The following is a 9514-nucleotide window of genomic DNA, read 5'->3' as shown; positions in this document are numbered from 1 at the left end:
CTTCAACAGAGGAATGGATACAGAAAATGTGGTACATCTACACAATGGAATATTACTCAGCTATCAAAAACAATGACTTTATGAAATTCATAGGCAAATGGAGGGAACTGGAAAATATCATCCTGAGTAAGGTAACCCAATCACAGAAAAACACACATGGTATGCACTCATTGATAAGTGGCTATTAGCCCAAATGCTTGAATTTCCCTAGATGCACAGAACACATGAAACTCAAGATGGATGATCAAAATGTGAATGCTTCACTCCTTCTTTTAAAGTGGAACAAGAATACCCTTGGCAGGGAATAGGGAGGCAAAGATTAAAACAGAAGCAGAAGGAACACCATTCAGAGCCTGCCCCACATGTGGTCCATACATATACATCCACCCCAAATTAGACAAGTTGGATGAAACAAAAAGAAGTGCAGGCCTAGGAACGGATGTGGAACCTCTCCTCCTGAACCTGGCCAGTGCAACAAATGCATGATCAGATGCCAGCAACAAACCACTAGACTGTTTGGATTTGGTAGCGGAATCAGAGAAAGGACTGGAAGCTTGCCAGAAGGGAGGGCTCAAGACCCCTTATGAACAATAATGCCAACCAGCCAGAGCTTCCAGGACTAGCCACTACATGGACTGGCCTGGAGAAGCTGGCGTCTTAGGTAACAATAGACCAGCCTAGTAAAACACCAGTGGAAGGGCAAGCACTTGGTCCTGCTAAGACTGAACCCCCAGTGAACGTTATTGTTGGGGGCAGGGCGGTAATGGGGGGAGGATGTGGAGGGGAACACCCATGTAGAAGGGGAGAGGTAGGGGTTAGGGGGATGTTGGCCCGGAAACTGGGAAAGGGAATAACAATCGAAATGTAAATAAAAAATTCTCAAGATAATAAAGGAAGAAAAGTTCAAAACTAGACTGCACAAACAAACAAACAAACAAAACACTGAAATGCTACTATGTTTTTGGCTACTGAAACTGTAATTTATTTTCCTTCTTTTCTTCAAGTTGCAATTCTAATTGTCTTCTTCGCCTTAATAAATTACATTAGTAAGACATGTTAGAAAATGTAAAAGTCATTAGTGATCAAGGGAATACAAATGAAAATGACTCTGAGATTCCACCTTACACCAGTCAGAATGGCTAAGATGAAAAAAACTCAGGTGACAGCACATCTGTGAAGGATGTAGAGAAAGAGGAACACTCCTTCATTGGTGGGTGGGATTGCAAGCATGTAAACCACTTCGAAAAAATATGGTAGTTCCATCAGAAACTGGAAATAGTTCTACCTGAAACAATATGGTGGTTCATCAGCATTTCTGATGCACATCCAGAAGCTAAAGGAGAATCTGATAAGAAAAATGTGGCACAATCAATAATAAATGGAGTTTTACTCAGCTATTAAAAACAATGACTTAATAGAATTTGCAGGCAAATGGATGGAACTAGAAAATATCCTGAATGAAGAAATCCAGACACAAAAGGACACACGTGGTATATATTCACTGATAAGTGGGTATTAGCACAAAAGCTTGCAATACTCACCATACAAATCACAGAGCATATGAAGCTTATCAAGAAGGACGATCAAAATGTGGATGCTTCAATCCTACTCAAAAGGGGGAACAAAATAATCAGGAAAGAAAATGCTAGGACAAAAATTGGTACAGAGACAGAAGGAAAAGCCTTCCAGAGACCTCCCCATCTAGGGATCCATCTCGTTTTCAGATACCAATCACTGACACTATTGCTGATGCCAAGCAGCAATTGCTGACAGGAGTGTGGTATGGCTGTCCACTGAGAGGCTTCACCAGCACCTGGCTGAAACTGATGCAGATACCCACCAACCAACAGACTGAGCATGTGGACCCCAACGGAAGGGTTAGAGAAAAGACTGAAGGAGCAGAAGAGGTTTGCAACTCCATAAGAGAGTCAATAAAAATGTAAACAATAAAATTTTTAAAAAAGAAATAAAACCAACCAAACAAAACAAACAAAAAACAAAGAAACCCTTGAGCTAGGCGAGGTAGAGGGAGAGTAGGAAAGGCATGAGTTGTCTACAGGCCTTTCCTTCTGGTTAGTATAGCAGGTCTAGACACTAAGGAGTTGACTCTCTTATGCCTCCATGTTAAGTGAGGAAAACATTCTGTGGAACAGGGGAAAACATTCTCAAGTGAAAATGGTGATTCTACATCCTTCAAGAGCATACTATACAATAGATACCTGTGACAAAGGAGCCTATGTGTTCAAGGGTGTGTGTATATATGTATTTGCCCGCCCCACAGTATATATTGATCTCTCCCCCTCTCCACTCCCTCTCTCTCACTCTGTGTGTGTCTGTCTGTCTATCTGTCTGTCTGTGTGTCTGTGTGTATGTGAATATAAGCTGGCTTTGAAAACCATTTGTTCACCTGCCACCTCCCCTAATTTCTTCTTTCCAGTGGAGTCCAGTTCTAAGTAATAACTAGATGAAGGTCACAAGCAGATTTTCTTTGAGGGTAGTAGGACTGTGGTAGGAAAGAGACTAAGGGAGGTGTGTTGTCATTTTGTTGCTGATCTGCTTGTTGAAGGCAAGAGGACTAGAATCTACAGAATATGTCTGGGTGCCAATCACACTACATGAATGTACTTAAGGTACCTTTGCTTGCATGTGTGCCTTGCCACAGCCATATGTAGCTTGATAGACACAGAGAAAAGGTAAATTCATAGATCCCAGAGAAAATTGATTTTTTTTTGAGAAAAGAAATAGAAATATCCCCAAGGGTGGGATAGTTGAATTAGTGGGGAGAAAGGACAGTTTGTGGCAGTGATATAAGAATGGTTGTCTGATAATCTGAAGGATATGATTGTGCATTTGGGTTCATCTACAATGCTATGTTTATTCTATTGATTCATTTTTCATACCCTGACTAAGATTCCTTACAATTTGTCCTTTCAGACAATGTTGGTGGGGATGTTTCCAGTCAAGTCATGGTTCAAGCTGTGGAAAGTGCCAAACAGCTACCACTCATCCCTGTGGTCAAGACACTTGATGGCACATATTGAAGTCTGTGAACAGAAGATTTTGTTGGCAGTTGGTCTCTATCCTTGTATTCTATGGTTTCCTCTGCAAAACTAGAGTCCTAGTAAATGCACAAATCTGGATAGAAGTTTGCCTTTCTAGACCCAGGAGCTACTTTTTCATAGGTTTGAAGGAGACTATTGATGAATGATGTAGACTCTGGCAAGACAGATAATTACTCTGTGATTTGGTACTGGTAAAATTCCGAACTGAACTCCAAGGAGCTTAGGTGCCAGCATCAGAGGAGCTCTCTGGGGCAGAAAGTGGAGAGGGAGAGCAGGAAAGCATTGAGTGAGGGCTCTTTTTACTCTGAGCAGACAATCTCAACAATGAGGTCTCTGTCCTGGGGTATGGGAAAACTACATGTTGTGTAGTGAAAACAGTTTTGTCATATAAAATGGTATTCCCCCACTCAATCAAGAGATCAAGAGAGAACCATCAACCATTGATCTTTCTTTCACGGACTTTATATCCTCATTCAACTTTGTGAGCTTATATGCATGTATGGTGTGTGTGTGTGTGTGTGTGTGTGTGTGTGTGTGTGTGTGTGTGTGTGTGTACACATATCCTAGTGGGAACACCTACAGCTTCCATGGATGTTTTCCATTGCCCATGTGATCCAGCTCCACTCTAGACGTTTAAATGAATGAAAACTTTGGGTTTCCTTTGAGGATGTCAGTTCTGTGGTGTGGATTTGTTTTGTAAGACAGGGGAATTGTTGTGGTGCTTGGCTTCCAATATAAGACATGTTATTATGTGTCCATCCATCTAAACTGGCCTCTCTGTTTTTCCCTCCCCCCTCTCTCTCCCTCCAGGGTCCCTCTCTCCTTCTACTTCCCAAAGATTATTCTCTTCCCCCTACTGGTGTTGCTGTAGCATCCACAATTTTGTGTGATGTTCTTTCTTCTTGGATATCATATGGTGGGTGAGTAATATCATGGGTATTTCCGACCTCCTTTTTGGCTAATAACCGCTTAGTAGTTAGTACACACCAGGTGTGTTCTTTTGTGACTGGGTTACCTCACTCATGGTGTTTCCAAGTTTCATCCATTTGTCTCCAAATTTCATGAAATATTTTTTCTTAATAGCTGAGTAGTACTTATTATGTAAATGTACCACATTTTCTGTATCCATTCCTATGTTGAAGGACATCTGGGTTCTTTCCAGCTTATGGCTATTATAAATAAGGCTGCTATGAATATTGTGGAGCATATGTCTTTGTTGTATGTTAGGGCATCATTTGGGTATATGCCCAGGAGTGGAATAGCTGGGTCCTTAGGTAGGACTATGTCCAATTTTCTGAGGAACCTCCAGACTGATTTCCACAGCGGTTGTACCAGCTTGCAATCTCACCAACAATGGGGGAGTGTTCCTCTTTCTTCACATCCTTACCAACATCTGCTCTCATCTGAGTTTTTGGTCTTAACCATTCCGACTGATGTGAGGTAGACTATCATGGTTATTTTGATTTACATTTTCCTGATGACTAAGGATGTTGAACATTTATTTAAGTGCTTCTCAGCCATTTGAGATTCCTCAGTTTAGAATTCTCTGTTTAGCTCTCTACCCCATTATTAATAGGGTTATTTGGTTCTCTGGAGTCTAACTTCGTGGGTTCTTTGTATATTTTGGGTATTAACCCTCATTCAGGTATAGGGTTGGTAAATATCTTTTCCCAATATGTAGGTTGCCATTTTTTTCCTATTGACAGTGTCCTTTGCCTTACATAAACTTTTCAATTTTATGAGGTCCCCTTTGTCATTTTTTGATCTTAGAGCATGAGTCATTGGAATTCTGTTCAGGAAATTTCTCCCTGTGCCAATGTTTTTGAGGTTAGTTCCCACATTCTCTTCTATTAGATTCAGCATATCTAGTTTTATGTGGAAGTCTTTGATCCACTTAGACCTGAGCTTTGTTTAAGGAGATAAGAAGGGATTAATTTGCATTCTTCTATATGTCAACCACCATTTTAACCAGCACCAATTGTTGAAAATGCTGTCTTTTCCTCCCTGGATAGTTTTGGCTTTTGTCAAATATTAAGTAACCATAGGTGTGTGGGCTCATATATGGGTTCTCAATTCTGTTCCATTGATCTATCTTCCTGTCTCTGTACCAATACCATACAGTTTTTATCACTACTGCCCCATAGTACAGCTTGAGGTCAGGATAGTGATTACCCTAGAAGTTCTTTTATTGTTGAGGAAGCTTTTGGACTTAGGGACTGCAGGAATTCCAATTCAATTAATTTATTTACATCCCAAATAGTGGCCTCCTCTAGATCCTCCCTTCCAGAGATTTTTCTCCTTATTACCCTTCCCCTTATATTTTGGGAGGGTGCCTCCTGCCCTGATGCATCAAGTTTCTATGGAATTAGGCAATCCTCTTCCACAGAGGCCAGTCTTCACCTGTATAATGATATCATTCTACAAAGCACTATATTGTGTAGCTCAGGAGAGAAAGGATTTGAGTAGCTCAGGAGAGAAAGGATTTGAGTAGCTCAGGAGAGAAAGGATTTGAGTAGCTCAGGAGAGAAAGGATAGCCTTGTCTTGTCCCTGATTTGAGTGGAAATTCTTTGAGGTTTTCTCCATTTAGTTTGGTTTTGTACATTGGCTTGCTGTATATTGCTTTGATTATATTTAGACATGTGCCTGGTAACCATTTTCTCTCAAAGACCTTTAACATGCAGGGATGTTGAATATTCTTTATGTGATTTTTCTCTTTTAGTTTGTTTATGTAGTAGATAATGTTAATGGATTTCTGTATATCGTTATATACCTGTATCCCTGGAATGAAGCCTACTTGATCATGTTGAGTGTTATTTTTGATGTGTTTTTTTATTCAGTTTTGGAGAATTTTATTGAGTTTTGATGGTGGCATATTGCCCTGGCTTCTTTTGATTATTTTCTTGCATTTGTCTTTTGCCATATAGTTTTCTCTGGTGTTGGCTGGCCTGGTAGTTCCTGGGTGTTCCCAGTTGGAGCAGGCCTCCAGGGATTTGTGGAGAGCTATGACTTGGGGAGTAGTGTGCTGCTTTGTGATTGCAGGTATAGATGTGGTTCAAAGGAAGAAGTAGCTCCAAGTCATATGTCTTAATAGCAGAGTTAAATTCTATTGTTTAAATTTACTGCATTTCATTATCTACTCGTTGGTTGATGAACATCTTAACTATTTCCAATTTTCTACTATTATGGGTAGAGTAGAAATGTAAAAGAGCAAGGATCCCTGAAGCAATGGGTTCTGCCTTTTGGGACACAACCTATTTAATTTTCATCATAAACCTACTTCAACTACTTTAACCTACTCAGTTTTCAGCTTTTAAAGACCCTCTGTACTGATTTTGACATTGGATAGAGTATTTTGAGCTCTTACTAGCAAGCAATAAGTGTTTGCCTTTACCTTCATCCTCACCAGCAAGTGCTTTCATTTTCTTTATTAGTCTTGACCATTCCGTCTTGGGTAAGATGAAATCTCAGAATAATTTTAATGTGAATATGCTTCATAGCTAGTGATGTTGTCTTATGCTTTCCATTGCTGTGAGGGGACACCATGACCAAGGTAACTCTTACAAAAGACAATATTTAATTGGGGCTGGCTTACAAGTTCAGAGGTTCAGTCCACTATGTCATCCCAGCAGGAAGCATGTTAGTGTATATTCTGGTCTCTGCCCATAGCCTTAGTTTCCAATAGACCCAAACATGGTTTCTTGGTCTGGCCTTATGTCTAAGACTTCTACATTATAATTAAATTCCCAGCCCAATCCCTGGGCAGTGGATCATGGAAAGGATGGAATGCAGCTGGGGCATTTTGGAAGTATGCAACTACTTAGTATGTGAAAGCAAGGAGCAGAAGGAAATGTCCTTCCTAGGTCAAATTAGAATAGAAATAGTGACAGATAAAAGACTTGCACATAGGAGATACTGGTGTCCAGTGGGCTATATTTGGTAGTCAGGAACTGAGGGAATATGAATTCTGTATATATTTCTGGAGAAGTATAAATGCCTCAGATAGTCCAGAAGCCATATCTGAGCAGGCCAAATGTACAGCAGGTATAAATGGACTGCCATTCTATACCTGTTGGATAAGAAAGGATAATTACACAAGTGTAGCAGGTGTGGAATAGGAAAGGATGACTATCTTCTAGTGGAAGAAATTTAAGTATTCTGTTTTGAGTTGAAACCAAGGTCAGGATTGTTGGCAGTTACCTTTTATGCTAGAGGAAAGGAATCTGTTCTTGTCCAGTCATGTGCATCTGTTTGTGGCTAAGTGGTCCAGACAGTTGTCTATAAACTGTGTGTAGTGAAGCAGGTCAATTTGAGTGTGTAGCTTGCTATAGGTAAGAATTGATATCAGTCCAGCTTTTCAAAATGTTTGGTTGCTAGCGTCAAATGGACTCCTTAGGCTCAGCTTAGTGGATTGCAAGATTATAAAAAGCAATGACAGGGCTGTCTCCAGTACACACAGACAGTGGTCTTTTCCCTCTGGATAGCAAAGAAGTTCCCAAGCACGAAGAGGTAGAACTCATGAACCTCTAGTTAAGCAGAGGAATATCCTTATGTTGGGGAGTGAAAACTTTTCCATGAGAATGGTAATTCTGAAGCAATTCAGACAGGCTTCTTTGTTCTGGATAGTGCAATGGTCTTTTTCTAGTGAACATGAGAGAGAGAGACAGAGAGAGAGAGAGAGAGAGAGAGAGAGAGAGAGAGAAAGACAGAGAGACAGAGACAGAGAGACAGAGACAGAGAGACAGAGACAGAGAAAGAGTGTCAGTGAGAGTCAGCATCTTTGTGAATGCACATAAGCAAGTGGGAATCAAATTCATTGACTTACCATAACCACTGACTTTGTTCCTTTTTATTTGGTCCATTTCTTTGATAGAAAACATGATGTTAATGTGTATGCTACTTCAGAGGATACTAAGACTGTGGTGTCAAGGAACTGAACCAGACAGAGGTATGGTTCTGACATTCAGTGAGGAGACATGAAGACTAGGGGAATCTGGAATGTGTCTAGCTGGCCATCAGTCTACTTAAATAAAATCATAGTGCCATTCTTTCCTCATACAGTAGGTTGTCATAATTAGCCATGTGTCCTACAGAGGAAAAAAATTACATGTTGCAGAAAGAGTTTGGATATTAAGGAAAAGGAAATAATAATATTCTGAGGAATTGTGTTTGTATAAAGTATCATTGTGGGGCAGGGTAAGTAGAATGCAAAAGAAATGGCTCGGAGCCCATGTGTAAGCCTAGGGCCAGGTAGGCAGGTGGCAGCTTGGATGCAATGTTTTTATTGGCTATTTCCTTGTCCACACATGAAAGTACTATACAACCTGTGATTTCAGCAGATGCTGATTGGCTGTGCTACCAGCAGATGATGATTTGAGCTGTGGAAGATGTCCAGCAGCTTACACTTGAATCCACAGCCAGGATACCTTATTGAAGAGTTTAGGATCTATAAACAAGAAGATCAAAGGTTTTGGGAAGTTGCTGTCCTCTCCTATCAGACTCTGGGTTATTTTCTAAGAAACCACATTCTCCAGAGATGAAGACAACTGCTTGAGTGTTTCCTTCTGTTCATCCCAGAGCCATCTTCTTCCAGGTTTAAAATCATTCTTGTTATAGGCCCTGTTTTGAGGCAGGTGCTACTCTTCCTATGGAAACTGCCCCTCTTCTTCTATGTCTTATGGTTTCTAGAAGCTTGCTAGTAGATCAGTAGCATGGAGTCAGCATACACTAAGTAGATTTGGCTTCTAAGTCTGGGAGTGGTCAAGAGGGTAGGAAATAATGATGGGGATATATTCAGGTTGCAGGGAGAGCAGTAAATTTCTTTTAAGAAATAATTGATGAGACATTTTGACAGATCTCAAAAATGAGGAGGGAGACTACAGGAGGCTTTGACTAAAGGAAGGCTGATTTATAGTGAAAAGCATTTCCCAAGTGAAAATGATAATCCCACAGGAATTAAGTGAAATACCTGCCATACCTGTGTTGGAATGGAGTGTGTGTGTGTGTGTGTGTGTGTGTGTGTGTGTGTGTGTGTGTGTGTGTGTGTGCATCACAGATGCGTGTCCATGTGCATGCATGTGTGCTTCTGTGCATTTGTGTTTGTGAGTACATCTAAGTGGTAGGACCAATTGTTCAACTCCCTCCTTTTATGACTTTTCCTTAGCATGTTGTCCAACTCTATAAGAAAAAATAGATAAAGGCAACTTGAGTTTCCTTTGGAGGGATGCCAGGACTGTAGTAGAAAGAAATTAAGTAAAGAGGCAGGGGAACAAATGTGCTGGATTCCTTTGCTGAAGTCATAAAAACTGGGGCCATATATGTTAGGCAAGCACTCTACCAGTGAACTACACTCCCAGTCCATAAAATTAAATATAAAAGATTTATAAATGCAGGCAGATTAATACTGACATTATACTAAAGTACACAATTTCATTCCTAAAAGATTATACATCTT

This window comes from Rattus rattus, chromosome X (assembly GCF_011064425.1).
Source record: "Rattus rattus isolate New Zealand chromosome X, Rrattus_CSIRO_v1, whole genome shotgun sequence".
Lineage (NCBI taxonomy): Eukaryota > Metazoa > Chordata > Mammalia > Rodentia > Muridae > Rattus > Rattus rattus.
Note: the sequence above shows the minus strand (reverse complement) of the source record.